The sequence below is a fragment of the Ursus americanus genome, chromosome 28 (genome assembly GCF_024610735.1).
Source record: "Ursus americanus isolate L20-20 chromosome 28, mUrsAme1.1.p, whole genome shotgun sequence".
Lineage (NCBI taxonomy): Eukaryota > Metazoa > Chordata > Mammalia > Carnivora > Ursidae > Ursus > Ursus americanus.
This window is the reverse complement of record NC_142154.1, coordinates 5,391,437-5,404,955: the sequence shown is the minus strand read 5'-3', so window position 1 is coordinate 5,404,955 and position 13,519 is coordinate 5,391,437. Positions and strand designations below refer to the sequence as shown.

General features: G+C 51.3%; 1 protein-coding gene across 3 annotated transcripts in view; it reads left to right on the top strand.

Moving 5' to 3' along the window:
• The window catches only part of SEMA4B (semaphorin 4B), a 90,140-nt gene that overhangs the window by 31,747 nt on the left and 44,874 nt on the right, over positions 1 to 13,519 (top strand). Inside the window, exon 1 of one of the 3 annotated variants that reach the window (XM_045812991.2) lies at positions 2,232 to 2,750. The exons of the other annotated variants lie outside the window; for them this stretch is intronic. The gene's annotated coding sequence lies outside the window, so the exon portion shown is untranslated. Of the gene's footprint in view, positions 1 to 2,231; positions 2,751 to 13,519 lie in introns of those variants that run through there. 3 annotated transcript variants of the gene reach the window in all.

Genomic DNA, 13,519 nt, shown 5'->3' with positions numbered 1-13,519 from the left:
CTTCACTCATCACAGGAAAATGAACACTGAAATAACACCACGATACTACTTTTCACCTATCAGATTGGCACAAATCCAAATGTTTGACAACGCATTCTGTTGATGAGGTTGTGGGGAAGCAGGTGTGAAGGGCAAAATGGCTCAGTCTCCTGTGGTGGGGAAAGAGTGAAGAGAGGAACACATGGACTGGGGTCTTTATGTCCTCACCAAGATGCCACATCAACCGGCCTGGAGCTCAGCCTCCTGTGGGACTTCTATTAAGTTCCTCAATGATCAAGCCAGTTTGAGTAGAGTTTTGTTACCTAGAACCCAAACAATCCCAAATGGTGCCCCTGCCTCCCACCAGAAGCCCAGGAGCCAAGTTGTTCTGTCCAGAAGCCAGATCTTGGAATCTCACTGGGTCACCTAGTGACTAGCCAAACCCAAGCAGGTACAGATCCAAAAGCTGAGATCATTGCTGACAGAAGGATCCCTCCCAGAGAATGGGCCGTGAGCCCATTCCAAAATCAGTGGGTGGGTAACTGCCTAGGGTAATAGTTAACCCGTGTGGTCATGAGAGGGGGCTGCATCCTGAGTGGTTGAAAGGCCTGTTGGAATCCAAATGTAGAGATGATTCCAAGGAGTTAGATCTTGAGGTGGTAAGATGGCTGCCTTGGTCTTGCTTGACCAGATGTCTAGCTAGGTATGTGGTTTATTTCATTGTCTTTATTTGAATTTCTTTTTTTTTTTTTCTTTTAAAAAATTAAGTTATTTATTTATTTTAGAAAGAGAGGGAGAGAGCATGGGGCCCGGGCAGAGAGAGAGGGAGAAAAGCAGACTCCCCGCTGAGCCCAGAGCTGGATGCAGGGCTCCATCCCAGGACCATGACAGCACCACCCAAGCCGAAATCAAGAGCCAGACAGACGCTCAACCAGCTGAGCCACCCAGGCGCCCCTTTATTTGAAATCCTTATTCACTGAGCATCTTCCTGGTTCCTGACTATTCCCAAACTGTGTGGCAGTTGCATACCCCACTGTAAAGGAGTCAGTCAGTATTCAGTTTGTTTTTTGAAAAATTGCTAGTGAAGAATGGGCAGGTCCAATGGAATCCCTTAATCCTCGCATCCAACATTCCTCACTAATGACCTTCCTAGTCTGAGACGTGGTTAAAGACAGATGGCTCTTGCCCTCAGGCTACACCGCTTCATGCGCTGCATTTCAAAATGCATGCCCTCTCTACTGAACACTCCGCGGGACAGCCTTCCAGGGTACTCCGAGTATGGCTGCCGCTTGCAGTGCGGCCCCATCGCTGCATAGGCCTATGCCAATTCCTCCCAAGTGCTGGGCAGGGGAGAGTGAGAATATCTGGCTGTCTGAGATTGGGAGCCTTCATGGCCCTGGGGATCCAAAGGACCTGGTTGGCTCCCTTCTAAGATGGAGCAAGGCCAGGACAAAGGCATAAGCAGTAGAACCTCGCTGAGATCATACTGCCAAGGGATACTCTGATGCCCACAGGTACAGCCTCGGGTCCTCTAGGGGCTGTAAGAGGTGTGTAAGTGGGCCAGGTATCCCTGGTGGGGTTCACACTTGAGCACGGGACAGCCCAGTGGTAGGAGCAGGGAGGCGGGAAGGAGTTTAGGATCTGTGGCCAAGCGTGCCGCTGTGCCTTGGGGACATGATGGTTGTATCTCCAAAGATGTATAGATGCTGGCCTCTTCCTTGACATCTTTCTAGCCCCCAGAAGGCCTCAGTCTGTGGGCCTGGCAATCGTCCAGACTCCCTTCAAGCCTTGTTTCCAGCAAGTGTCCTGCCACCAGCCTCCTACCCGCTCTGATCACACGTGTGTGTTTCGTGTGTGCTCTGCCATTCGTTTGCGATTGTTTGCACATTGTGTCATATGTGTATGTTGTGTCTACGTTGGCTACAGGGCCCTGAGATCAGGGTCTGTCTTCCAGTTTTTGTGAATCACCGTCCTCCTCCTCCACAAACAGCACCACCAACCACCAATAATAACTCACACCTCATACAGGGCATTACATAACATAGACAAAAATGCTTGTAAATAGGCTGCCATTACCGACGCTCGGAAGTTTGCCCCCACTGTAAACGAACACGACAGGGGCGAAAAGCTGAGGTTCAGAGCTGAGGAATGTGTACAGTGGGGCTCTTTATTTTCACCGTTCACTTAACAGACTGGGTGTCTGCTCACCCTGCGAGGGCTGTCACCGTTACAAAAGAAGTGGGTGGCGTCTTCCATAGCCTCATGGAACATAGTCACCTGGGAAGATGCCTCACAGAGCTGGCAAATACCTAAAACAGTCTGCAGCTGTCACCTCATCCTGCCGTAGCAGATACATGCCCAAGAAATTAGAGTCAGAAAATTTTGCTATGGCTTGGGAAAATCTAAAAACAGCTTTTTCCAAAAGTCTTTACTATGAGATTCCTTGAGATCTCAACCTGTCTAACTTCAATGATTTCTCTGTGCTCTCAGCTTTTCAGAAAGGTATGTCTTCAAAGTAAAACAAAACACAGAACAACCCAAAACACCAAACCTTGAAGTTAAGGATGGCCCGGGAAGACCAAGATGCGGGGCGGCTCCTGGCCACCAGGGGGCGCGGTCTCCCCAGGCCGCGGCTGCAGAGCCCACTATGGCGACCACAGGCGTGCTCAGCCTCAGTCTCTCGGAGCATGCATCCCGCCCCCAGTAGCCCGGGTCCAGGGGTTCAGGTGGCCACCGGACCTCGTCTCCTCTTTGGGCAGTTCCTGCAGCGGGTATGTCTGGGGTGCAAAAGGCCATGAGCGGTCAGGCTGGGAGGAGGCCATGGGAAATTACAGACTGGGCAGGAGTGCTGTGCTGGCAGCTTCGCCCAGGAGCCAGGAAGGCGGTGGTGTCTGGGGCATGACCTCGGGTGGCTGTGGTGCTGGATCGGGTGCTGGGCAGAGTCCCACCAGCAAGGCCGGGCAGAGCGTGGGTGTGGCAACCACAACAGAGATGGGGGCCCCCAGGGCCTGTGGGATCGGCTAGGCTGCCTGGCCGGCTCTTCCCGGCCGTGCCAGAATTGGCATCGTGTGGTGTGGCCCAGGCAGAGTCCATGCTCTCCAGCGAGGTCCGCCGTGGTCTCCCTTCCTCCACATTATCTTCTTGGGAGTAGCTCCTCTCCAGCCATGTCCAATGAGCCGCTCTTCCCCCAAATGACCTGTACTGTAGTTCATTCACTTACTCATAGACGCAGCAAACACTGTTGAGTGCCACGGTACCAGGCACTTTGGAGACAGAAGACATTTTGCCTTCGTGGGCACTGGTCTTAGGCCTTCACGTCTTTTTTTTTAATTTTTTAAAATAAGATTTCATTTATTTATTTGAGAGAGAGCAGCTGGCAGAGGCAGAGGGAGAAGCAGGCTCTCCGCCGAGCGAGGAGCCCAATGTGGGGCTTGATCCCAGGACCCTGAGATCATGACCTGAGCAGAAGGCAGACGCTTCACCGACGGAGCCACGCAGGTGCCCCACCTCCATGGCTTTATTCCCATTTTTCTCCCCACCCTTCTCAGCCGGGCCAGGTTTTACCATCTCTCAGTGAGGCCCTCAAGTCTCACCGGCTCCAGGAAGCCCCTTCCGATGACTCCAAAGTGGGGGAGTCACTTTGTCCTACTAGTCTGTCCCATACGCTGTCATATCCTGAGTGCCCAATCCTACACCTGGCACCTGTGGGGGCTCGATAAATATTTGTTGACTTGAATGAATGAGGCGATCTCGTCTGCCTCTGACACTACAGTTTTGATTGCCTAAAACTTTCTCACCTGGCAAATCATTGAGTCCTGCCTGTGGCATCTGTCCTACTGAACTCCTGTGTTATTACCCCTGCGTGCTCGCTGGCTGGGTTAGTCAGGGTACAGAAAGGAATTTACTGGCTCATTGGACCATACCACGGGGGGATGGGCAGGAAGGGTTGAGCCTGCCTGAGGGACCACAGGAACCTAGACTATAATATCAGGACAGTCTGTAGCACACCATGGTTTCTCTTTTTGATGGCTTCATTCCCTGCTTCTGCAAACAGGCTTTCACCACCCAGGAAATGGCTTTCAGTTAGTCCAGAGTCACATCCTTTGAGTTCACCAATGCAAGAGGAACAGGATTTTCCTCTTCAGCTCCCATTTTATTTTATTTTTTTTAACATTTTTTTTTTAGGGGCACCTGAGTGGCTCAGTCAGTGAAGTGTCTGCCTTCGGCTCAGGTCATGATCTCAGGGTCCTGGGATCGAGCCCCATGTCTGGCTCTCTGCTTAGCGGGGGAACTGCTTCTCCCTCTCCCTCTGTCCCTCCCCACTGCTCTTGTGTGTGCGCGCGCTCTCTCTCTCTCTCTCAAATAAATAAATTCTAAAAAAAAAAAAAAAGATTTTATTTTTTAAATCATTGCCACACCCAATGTGGGACTCGAACTGACAACCCTGAGGTCCAGAGTCGCACACTTCACCGACTGAGCCAACCAGGTGCCCCTTGAGCTCCAATTTTAAAATCCTGACAAAAGCTCTGATAGGCTTAGTTTTTCTGGATCTCATGCCCTTCTGTCGCACCCATCACTGTGGCCAGGGGGAGTGATGTAGGATGATTGGCAGCCCCTACTTGAATGGCAGAGTTCAACTAGAGAAGGGGCAGTTGAACCCCAAAAGATGGATGAGAGAAACAGACATGGTCATTGAGAAGAGCTGGGGCCACCACCCTGATGTATGTCCACACTGATTCATGATCATTCCCTGTTACTGAGATCAAAGATCACGATCTATGCCCATTAGGGCTTCACTGAAGACAGGAACTTGATAAATAGAGGTGGTTTATAGGAAAGGAGTGGTGTGCTCGGGCACACGTGTGCATGTGTGTGTGTGTGTTTGGCTGAAGTCCCTGGTGGATCTTCCCTGTACTTTACACGAACATGCAACTGTCTGTCCCTCTGGCTGCGGGTGGGGTCGTTTGTCTCGGGGCGTGGAACTAGACAGAATCTCAGTAGCCACATTATGGCTTGAGCTGTCCTTTCTGGTTTCCCTCTTGAGAGAATCTTCAGAGCCCAGCAGTGTAATACTGGCTTTTTGTTTCAAGGGGGGAATGGCTCTAAGACTGGTTTTTCTATTTGTGTTGTTGTTGCTGTTGTTTATTTTGACAGAGAGCAAAAGAGGGCAGTTTTGTAAGATGGCATCTTCCTTGGATGGCCCTAGGAGTGTGGCTGTTTTGAAAAATGAGGCATTCGGGACCCCTGGGTGGCTCAGTTGGTGAAGTGTCTTGCCTTCAGCTCAGGTCATGATCCCAGGGTCCTGAGATCAAGCCCCACATTGGTCTCCCTGATCAGCGGGGGGTCTGCTTCTCCTTCTCCCTCTGTCTGCCACTCCCCCTGCTAGTGCTCACACTCTTTCTGACAAATAAATAAAGAAAAGAAAAAAATGAGGGGCGTGTGGGTGGCTCAGTCGTTAAGCGTCTGCCTTCGGCCCAGGACGTGATCCCAGGGTCCTGGGATCGAGCCCCACATCAGGCTCCTCCACTGGGAGCCTGCTTCTTCCTCTCCCACTCCCCCTGCTTGTGTTCCCTCTCTCGCTGGCTGTCTCTCTCTCTCTCTGTCAAATAAACAAATAAAATCTTTAAAAAAATTAAAAAAAAGGAAAAGAAAAATGAGGCCTTCCTCTCAGAGGAGCTTCAGGCTTTCACCGGCGCTCTTAGGTAATACTATTTACCTGTTTTCTTGGGTGAGGAAGCTGAGGCTCAGCCCAGGAACATGCCCAGCTCAGGAAGCTATGGGAAGTGAGGAGAACAGCAGGACAGGTCTGGATTGAGAGCCTTGCCCCAGAGGCTTTGCATACCTCCTCGAGCCCTTACTCTGCACAGCGGTCCGGGGCGGTCAGACGCGCAGGAATGAGGGGCTTGGCAAAATGTAAATGCCTTGTCCGAGGTCGCAAGGTCCCTTGGCTGGGATTTGTTGATTCCAGAGCCCCTACTGTTTTCACTTCCCTACACTGCGTGACCTTGCTCAGGTCCCTTTACCTCCGTGTGCCTCCATTTCCTCATCTGTAAAATGGGGAGGATAGTAGTACCTACCGCCTGGCTTGGTGGTGAGGGTTAATTGAAATGACACGGGGCCCCACAGTTAAGAGCTCCGTAAACAGACGCTATTGTGGTTGTTTTTGTTATTGTTCTACAAGCCCTCCCTCAGGGCCACCAGTCGGACCCCTCCCTGTGGCAAGAGAACCAGATCCCGTGGGAGCCCCTTCCTGGCCCAGGTGCTCCTGAGGCCCTGCTGCAGGTGCCTGGGAAAGTCTGCAACAGGGATAAAGGGAACAAAAGCTCCAGGTGCTGGGTTGATGCTTTGTCTGGCTGAAGGCCCGTTTCCTGCTCTATCAGGTTGCTCTGGGCGGGCTGGGCTCCCGGAGCTCCCCTGCCCTGGGGCCCCTGGCCCTGCCAGCTGAGGGCTGAGGGCTGGGCCTGATGATGCAGGACCCGGCCCAGCTGGGCAACACACTTCCTTTCTGGAGGCCAGCCCTGGAGTTTCAGGAGTTGAAGCAGGAAGCCTTGGGGCACCAGGCCCTTCTTCTGGCTCTGGGCTCTCAGTGAACCCCCTCCCATTCCCCCCTAAGTGGGGTGGCCTCGGTGGGTAGAGGCTGGGGGCTTGAATGCAGGCCTAAGAATGGACCAGCAATTCAAGGCAAGCTGCCTTTGTCTCTGCGGTTTTCCTGGCATGGGTGTTCGCAAGGTTGGGCTGGGTCATGGGTAAAACCTTTGCAAGCCCTCACAATTCCCTGGGACCCCCAACAGGGCCTGGAGGAGATGGAACTTCAGACCCAATGCAGGGTGATCCTAGTACCACAAGACGGTTTCAAACCCACCGCGGGTCCTGGCCCGCCTCCTCGCCGCCATCCTCCCTCCCCTGCTGCTGTCCGAGCCTCCAGCCTCTTCAAGGTCCTCAAACCGGAGTTTGTTCCTGCCTCGGGGCTTTTGCACTTGCCGCTGTCTCGCCCTGGAACACGGTGTGCTCCAGGTGTTCACGGGACTGTCCTTGTCACTCAGGCTTGAGGTCTGAGCTGTTACCTCTTAGAGAGGCCTTGTCACCCTCTCCACTAGCCCCGGCCTCGTCCTGTTTCCTTCCACTCAGAGCGCTCACCTCTCTCTTCAGGTTTCTTGTTCTGATCTCCCTTTTTCTTATCTGCCTCTTCACTGGAATCTAAGCTCCCTGAGGGGAGGGCCGGTCTATCTTTACTTCCACTGTCTGCTCCGCCCCAGAGCAGTGCAGGGCCTGAGGCTGTTGGGTGTTCTCTGGAGCTCTCCCCAGCCGGGAGGCCCCCCTTGGAACGAGGGTTTGGGTGTCTGTGCCCTGTCAGGCCTCTTTGCTCTGGGCACCGGGCTTCTGAGGAGGCAGCTCTGCGGGTCTGAAAACATTTCAGATTCCCGAAACACTTTCACCTGCGCTGCCTCCCTGGTACCTCGGTTCACAATGACCTGCGAGACAGGTAGGGCAACATCCGAAGCCCTGTTTTGTAGATGAGAAAATTGAGGCGCCCAGAGGCTTAAGGAGCTTTGCCTCAGGTCGTTTGTGTCAGGAGGTGCAAAACAAAGACTAGAACTCGAGTCTTAGGAAACTCTTTCCAGGACTCCAGGCCACCCAGACACAGGAATGCCCTCAAAGAGAAAAATCCACATGTCAAACCCATTTTTCCATTTAGTTAGGTTACAAATGGACAGGTATTCTGAATCACTGCATGGGGTGGGGTAGTACTCTAATCTCCGAGATCCTTTTGGGCTCTAGATTTTTCTAGGACTCTGTGATGCAGGTGTTAAGTCTCACCCAGGGAAGCTCCAAAATGCTTGCTCTCGTCCATGGTGGGAAATCCCAGTTTCTTTCCTGCTCTTCGGCCTTGTAACCAGAGCAGTGCCTCTAAATCGTACGGGGTACTCAGTACTTAGTCCTCTGGGCAGTTTCACATCCGTCCGGCTGTAGGTGAGGCTTGCAGGTGAAAGGACCTGCCGGCCGGGAAAGTGGCCAAGGCGGGTCTAGAACTCAGCTGTCCAACCAGCTGGGTGTTCTTCTCACCACGCTCATCTGCATGTGAATTCACTTCCAGCTGCCTGGGAGGTGAAGTTCTTCACCGTGTCAATTGTCAGGACCATCGCGCCATCTCTAGGTGCCTTTATTAAGCTCATTAAGGGCTTATTAAGTCTTGCCATGGCCTTCTGCTCCCTCTTGCAGCCAGAGAGGGGGAGGAGGTGAGGCTCCCAGCTGCGCCCATATGGTGGAATATATATATGGCGGCTCCTCCAAGGACAGCAGATGTCTATACTGACTGGGGATTCGTAGATAACTGCGTGTGTGGGTGTGCAGGCGCACGGAGACTCTGTCTGGAAGGTGTGCTTCCAAATGCCAATAGTGGCCTCTCTGGCGATGGCCTTGGGGGTAATCTTCATCTTTATGCTTTTTGGAATTGTCTGAAAATTTGTTTTTATAACGAGCAAGAATTTCCTTTATAATCAGGAAAAAAAATAAAGCTATTTTCATCTTGAAAAGGAACTAAAGAAAGCCAGAAATAAAGGACCGGGAGGAGTTCTTACTCTGTGCATGAGACTATGAGTTCTCAGTCACTTCGCTCAGGGGATGATGCCGCTAGAATCCATCAGCCGCTAATGGGCCCTTTACTTGGGGGGGGGGCAGTCCCAATATTCGTGTAACAAGGACTAACTAGACAGCTTCTATGAATGAGGCTGGTCATTATGATCCTCTCGGCCCTCTCTTTGAGCGGCTCTCCTCTTTCTCAAGTTCCCAGTGATTGATGTCACCAGCCCTTCCGGGAGCTTGTGCAGCGGCGCTGGAGGAAAACGAAGTGAGCCGCCGGTGAGTCAGCACTGGCTCAGAACCCCGGAGTTTCCCGCCGGGAACCTATGTACCTGAACCTATGAGTCAGGGAGGGTCATCCCGCCCGAGCTGTGCTTACGTGCTTCTCTGCCCTGCTCCTTGGGGGCCAGCTCCCGGCCTTCACGCATGCACACAGCCCGGCCCTGGCCAGGCTCCTCGGCCCCGGAGCCTGGGAAGAGTGCGGGCATGCTTGGCTTGTTCATTCATCCCCCGGAGGTGTGCACAAGCCTCTTGAGTGCTGGCTCAGGCTGGAAACTGCCAGAGACAAACCGAAAAAAGAAGAAGAAATATTATTACTTCCTTTCCCATGAATGTTGCAACAGTCTAGCCGTAGCTTAGAGCCCATATTTTGTGAATAAGCAGAAGTAAACTCACATGTCTGGCGTTAGTGGTCTGTTATAGTACGTTTTGGTGCATCCAGAGACTAGAATGCCATGCAGGTACTAGAAGAAATGAAGTAGATCTATGTAAAGTGACATAGAAAATGGTCAGTTTTAAGAGTCAGAGGGAAATGGCACAGCAGTGTGGACACGATGTCCCCGTTTGTGTGAATGTATATTATGACTCTTATTTTAAAAATTATAAGTGGATCTCAGGGCGTCTGGGCAGCTCAGTCCGTTGAGCGTCTGCCTTCAGCTCAGGTCATGATCCCAGGATAATGGGATCGAGTCCTGGGTCAGGCTGTCTGCTCAGCAGGGGAGTCTGCTTCTCCCTCTCCCTCTGCTCCCCCGCCCCCATTCGTGCTCTCTCTCACAAGTAAATAAATACAATCTTTAAAAAAAATTATAAGTGGATCTCTTCTCATTGTAAAAGGATAGGAACTCCAGAAAAATTGAGACAAAGACAGAACGCTCCCGTCAGGACCTGCATTGGTCAGGACAGGCCAGGTTATGCTGTAGTAACAAACATCTCTGAACATCTCAGTGACTTAAAATAATAAAGATTTATTCTTGCCCACACTTCCTTCCCCAGCAAGGCCCACAAAGACTTAGCTCTTCGTAGTCAGCAGAGTACCACTGCCCCAACATGAGACTTCGGGGTTCACCACTGTGGGGGAGGCAAGCGTGAGAACCACACACTGGTTCTCAAATGCCTCCCCCAGAACAGACACATGTCTCTCTTCCTCCCATTTCGCGGGCCACAGCAAGTCACATGGCTATACCTAACTTCTGGAGGGTGTGGAAGTATGATCCTCCTGGGTGCCAGGAAGAGAGGAGAGCCGGAGGTATCGGTGAGCCCTGGTGAGGTCTCCCCCCGCCCCCATGCTAAACCAACTGTATCCTTCCAGGCCTTGTGGTTTACGTTGATACACAGAATAGTTTTGCAGTAATTTCAAAATATAGCACTGAGTCTGTAAGTCAGCTACACCTAGGGCTTTTTTAATTTTAATTTTAATTTCTTTGTTTTTTTAAAAAAGATTTATTTATTTATTTGAGAACTGAGAGAGAGAGCATAACCTGCAGGGAGGAGTGGAGGGAGAGGGAGAAGCAGATTCTCCGCTAAGCAGGGAGCCCAACACGGGGTTTGATCCCAGGACCCCAAGATCATGACCTGAGCCAAAGGCAGATTCTCAACCGACTGAGCCATCCAGGCGCCCCTAGACCTAGGTTTGAATCCTCAGTAGGTTATTTACCTGCTGTGTTCCCTGAGATAAGATGCTTGATCTGCCCAAGACTCTGTTTTCTCATTGGTACCCGCTTCCTGGGCAAATGTAGCAAGGAAATGCTATCACGTAAATCAGACCCTAGTAAGTGGTGGCTTCCAGAAGTAGTCACGTCTGGCTCGGAAATAAGGAGTGCTTCAGGGTAGTTGTTCAGAAGACTGGATATGGGGTGCACTCATAAATATGGAAAACAAAGCCCTCATTCCTCTATCAGAGTTTTCTAGGATGCTGTCTGGACCAGGTTCTCTTGTATCCCACAGCCCCAGCAGAGCTGTGGGCTGGCGGCGGGGGGGGGCATCTTTACAGCCACGCAGGAGCTGCCTGGTGAGATGGAGCAGTGGGTCGGGTGCAAACCCCCCACCCCTCGTCAACCGAGCGAGGCTCTGCTCCTTCCCATGCTTTGTCTTCCCACAGCTGAGTGTCCCATTGAGGAGAACAGCTTTCTAGTGAAAGGAGCACAGTCTTCATATATATATATGTTGCTGGGGGCGCCAGGGTGGCTCAGTCAGTGAAGCGTCTGACTCTTGGTTTCGGCTCAGATCATGATCTCAGGGTCCTGGGATGGAGCTCCTTCTGGGGCTCCCCGCTCAGTGCTGAGTCAGCTTGAGATTCTCTCTCCCTCTCCCTCTGCCCCTCCTGCCCATGCTCTTGCTCTCTCTCTAAAATAAATAAACAAATCTTTTTTTTTAATTTAAAAAAAAAGATACAATAATCATTGGGGCACCTGAGTGGCTCAGTCAGTTAAGTGTCTGACTCTTGACTTCCACCCAAGTTATAAGATCAGTCCCTGTTTCAGGATCCGCGCTCAGCGGGGAGTCTGCTCGAGATTCTCTCTCCCCCTCTCCCTGTACCCCTCCTCCACTGCGTGCTCTTTCTCTCTCCGTCTCCCTCTAAAATAAATAAATAAATAAAAAATTTAAAGCTATAGCAATCATCACAGCATTTCTAGAGGACAGTCTGGCATTTCGGGGGCGCCTGGCCGGCTCAGTCAGAGAAGCAGGTGACTTCTGATCCCAGGGTCGTGTGTTTGAGCCCCACGTTGGGTGTAGAGATCACTTAAAGAAAAAAATAGAGAGAGAGACCTTTTCATTCCACTCCCCACGGAGGGGAATTTATCCTGAGAAAATAAAACAAGCGAATAAAGATAGACTTTTCTTGCTCATAACAAAAAACCGAAAACAGCCTAAATGTCTAGCCATAGGGGATTACACAAACTATAGAGTGCTTGGTTTATCTAACTATATTTGGACATGAAATCATCCAATGAAATGTTAAATAGAGAAGAGCAGTGTGTATATAAAAGTCTATATATCCTATGATCTTGTTGAAAAAGCATGTAAGTATATACTTTATAGTTTGAAAATATGAACAGGTAAATATGAGAATATTAGCAGTGACTAACTCTAGGGAATGGGGATATGAATTTTTTGTGTGTTAGTTTTTCTACAAAGAACATGATTAAGTAATAAAAGTCAAAGTTTCTTTAAATGTGTCTTCAGCTACGTTTTACTATCAATGCTCAAGGTAGTCTGCTCACCTCTAAAGGGTCCTGGGGCCCGCGGCCAGGAGTCAGGAAACCTTGGTTTGTACTATGTGTGACCAGCAAGCCCCCAGGGGTGAGAGGTATTTGTACCCACTTTTTACAGATGGACACAGATACACAGAAAGGACTCATTCTGTGTCTAGGATCCCATTGCTCGTGGTCCTAGAACTGGATTTTGAACCCAGGTTTTCTGGTTCCCCGTCCAGGATTTTCCACACTACATGACAGCCACTGCTGTCTGAGCCTCATCTCGAAAGGACAGGGTCAGAATACAGTGCCTTCCAGCTGACAATATTCAGTGTCCACAGGAAGTTGCCCCTGCCCCCATCATTCCTGGTGCATCATAGGCCCTAGCAGTTGGTGTGTATGCCCTGTTTGTCAGATGCCCCTTTCTCCAGGCTGGCAGGAACCCAGGCTGGGGTTTGGAGAACTCTGGCCTTCTCCTGGCCATCTTGAGGGGGAGGAGGGCTTGTTGGCCAGGCTTCTGGCCGGGTGCCTTGCAGAACCAGGCAAGAACTGCCCACGAAGGCTGGCGGGGGGCCGAGAACTCGTTGTCTTCCCTTTAAACAGACACAGGCTGTCTGTTGAGATTCTGGAAACATCTGACCTTTTGCAGAGCATCTCAAGAGTTCGGGGGAGGGGGGACGGCCAGAGGGAGGTCCCTCTGTTTCTGTAAATGCTTTAACCCTTTCCGCAGAATAAAGCAGCCTATTCCGAGAATAAAGCAGCCCTTAACAACAAAAACAACAGCGAAATAGAGATCAGTTTTCAAGGAACTAGAAAGATTTGTTGCACCTGTTTTCCTGTTTTGGGGGGTGGGATTGGCAGCGGGTAGATCACCCCTGGAGGCACAGACTTTTAGCCCACAGACCTCCTGCACCATTTTCTCCATTCCTGGCCTCAAGGACAGGAGGCCCAGAGGCAGGAAAGATGCTGGAAGGGGAAACAGGGCAGCCCCACCAGCCCTGAGAAGCGGCCCTACTGGAGGGCCCCACCCCCCACCCCCACATCGGGGCAGGACCAGAACCTGCTGGCCACACGACAGAAGCCAACCCAGATAGACATGTCCCATGCTGTCACAAAGCCCTCATTTCGTGGGGGAGTGGCCTGGGACCAGTCACCAGCACAGATATCAAATCCAGTAGTTGAGTGAAGCACTGGGAGAAACCCACAAGCAATGCTGAGCATCCCTGGCGGGGGCGGGGGGGGCTTAATTTAGGAAGGTCTGGGAGCTTTTCCAGAGGAGAGGTTTGATTAGGGGTTTAAAGCTTTGCCACTTGAAGATTGAGCACAATGAAGAATCTTTTTACCCTAGACCCGCAGCATCTAAATGTGCATTTTCACGTGAACCCCCGTGTGATCTCTACACACATGCAAGCAGTGCTCAGGGTTAAACAAGGAGATACCCATCTAGGTACAGCTGGAAACTGGAAGAGAACCTTCCAGAGAGAGCC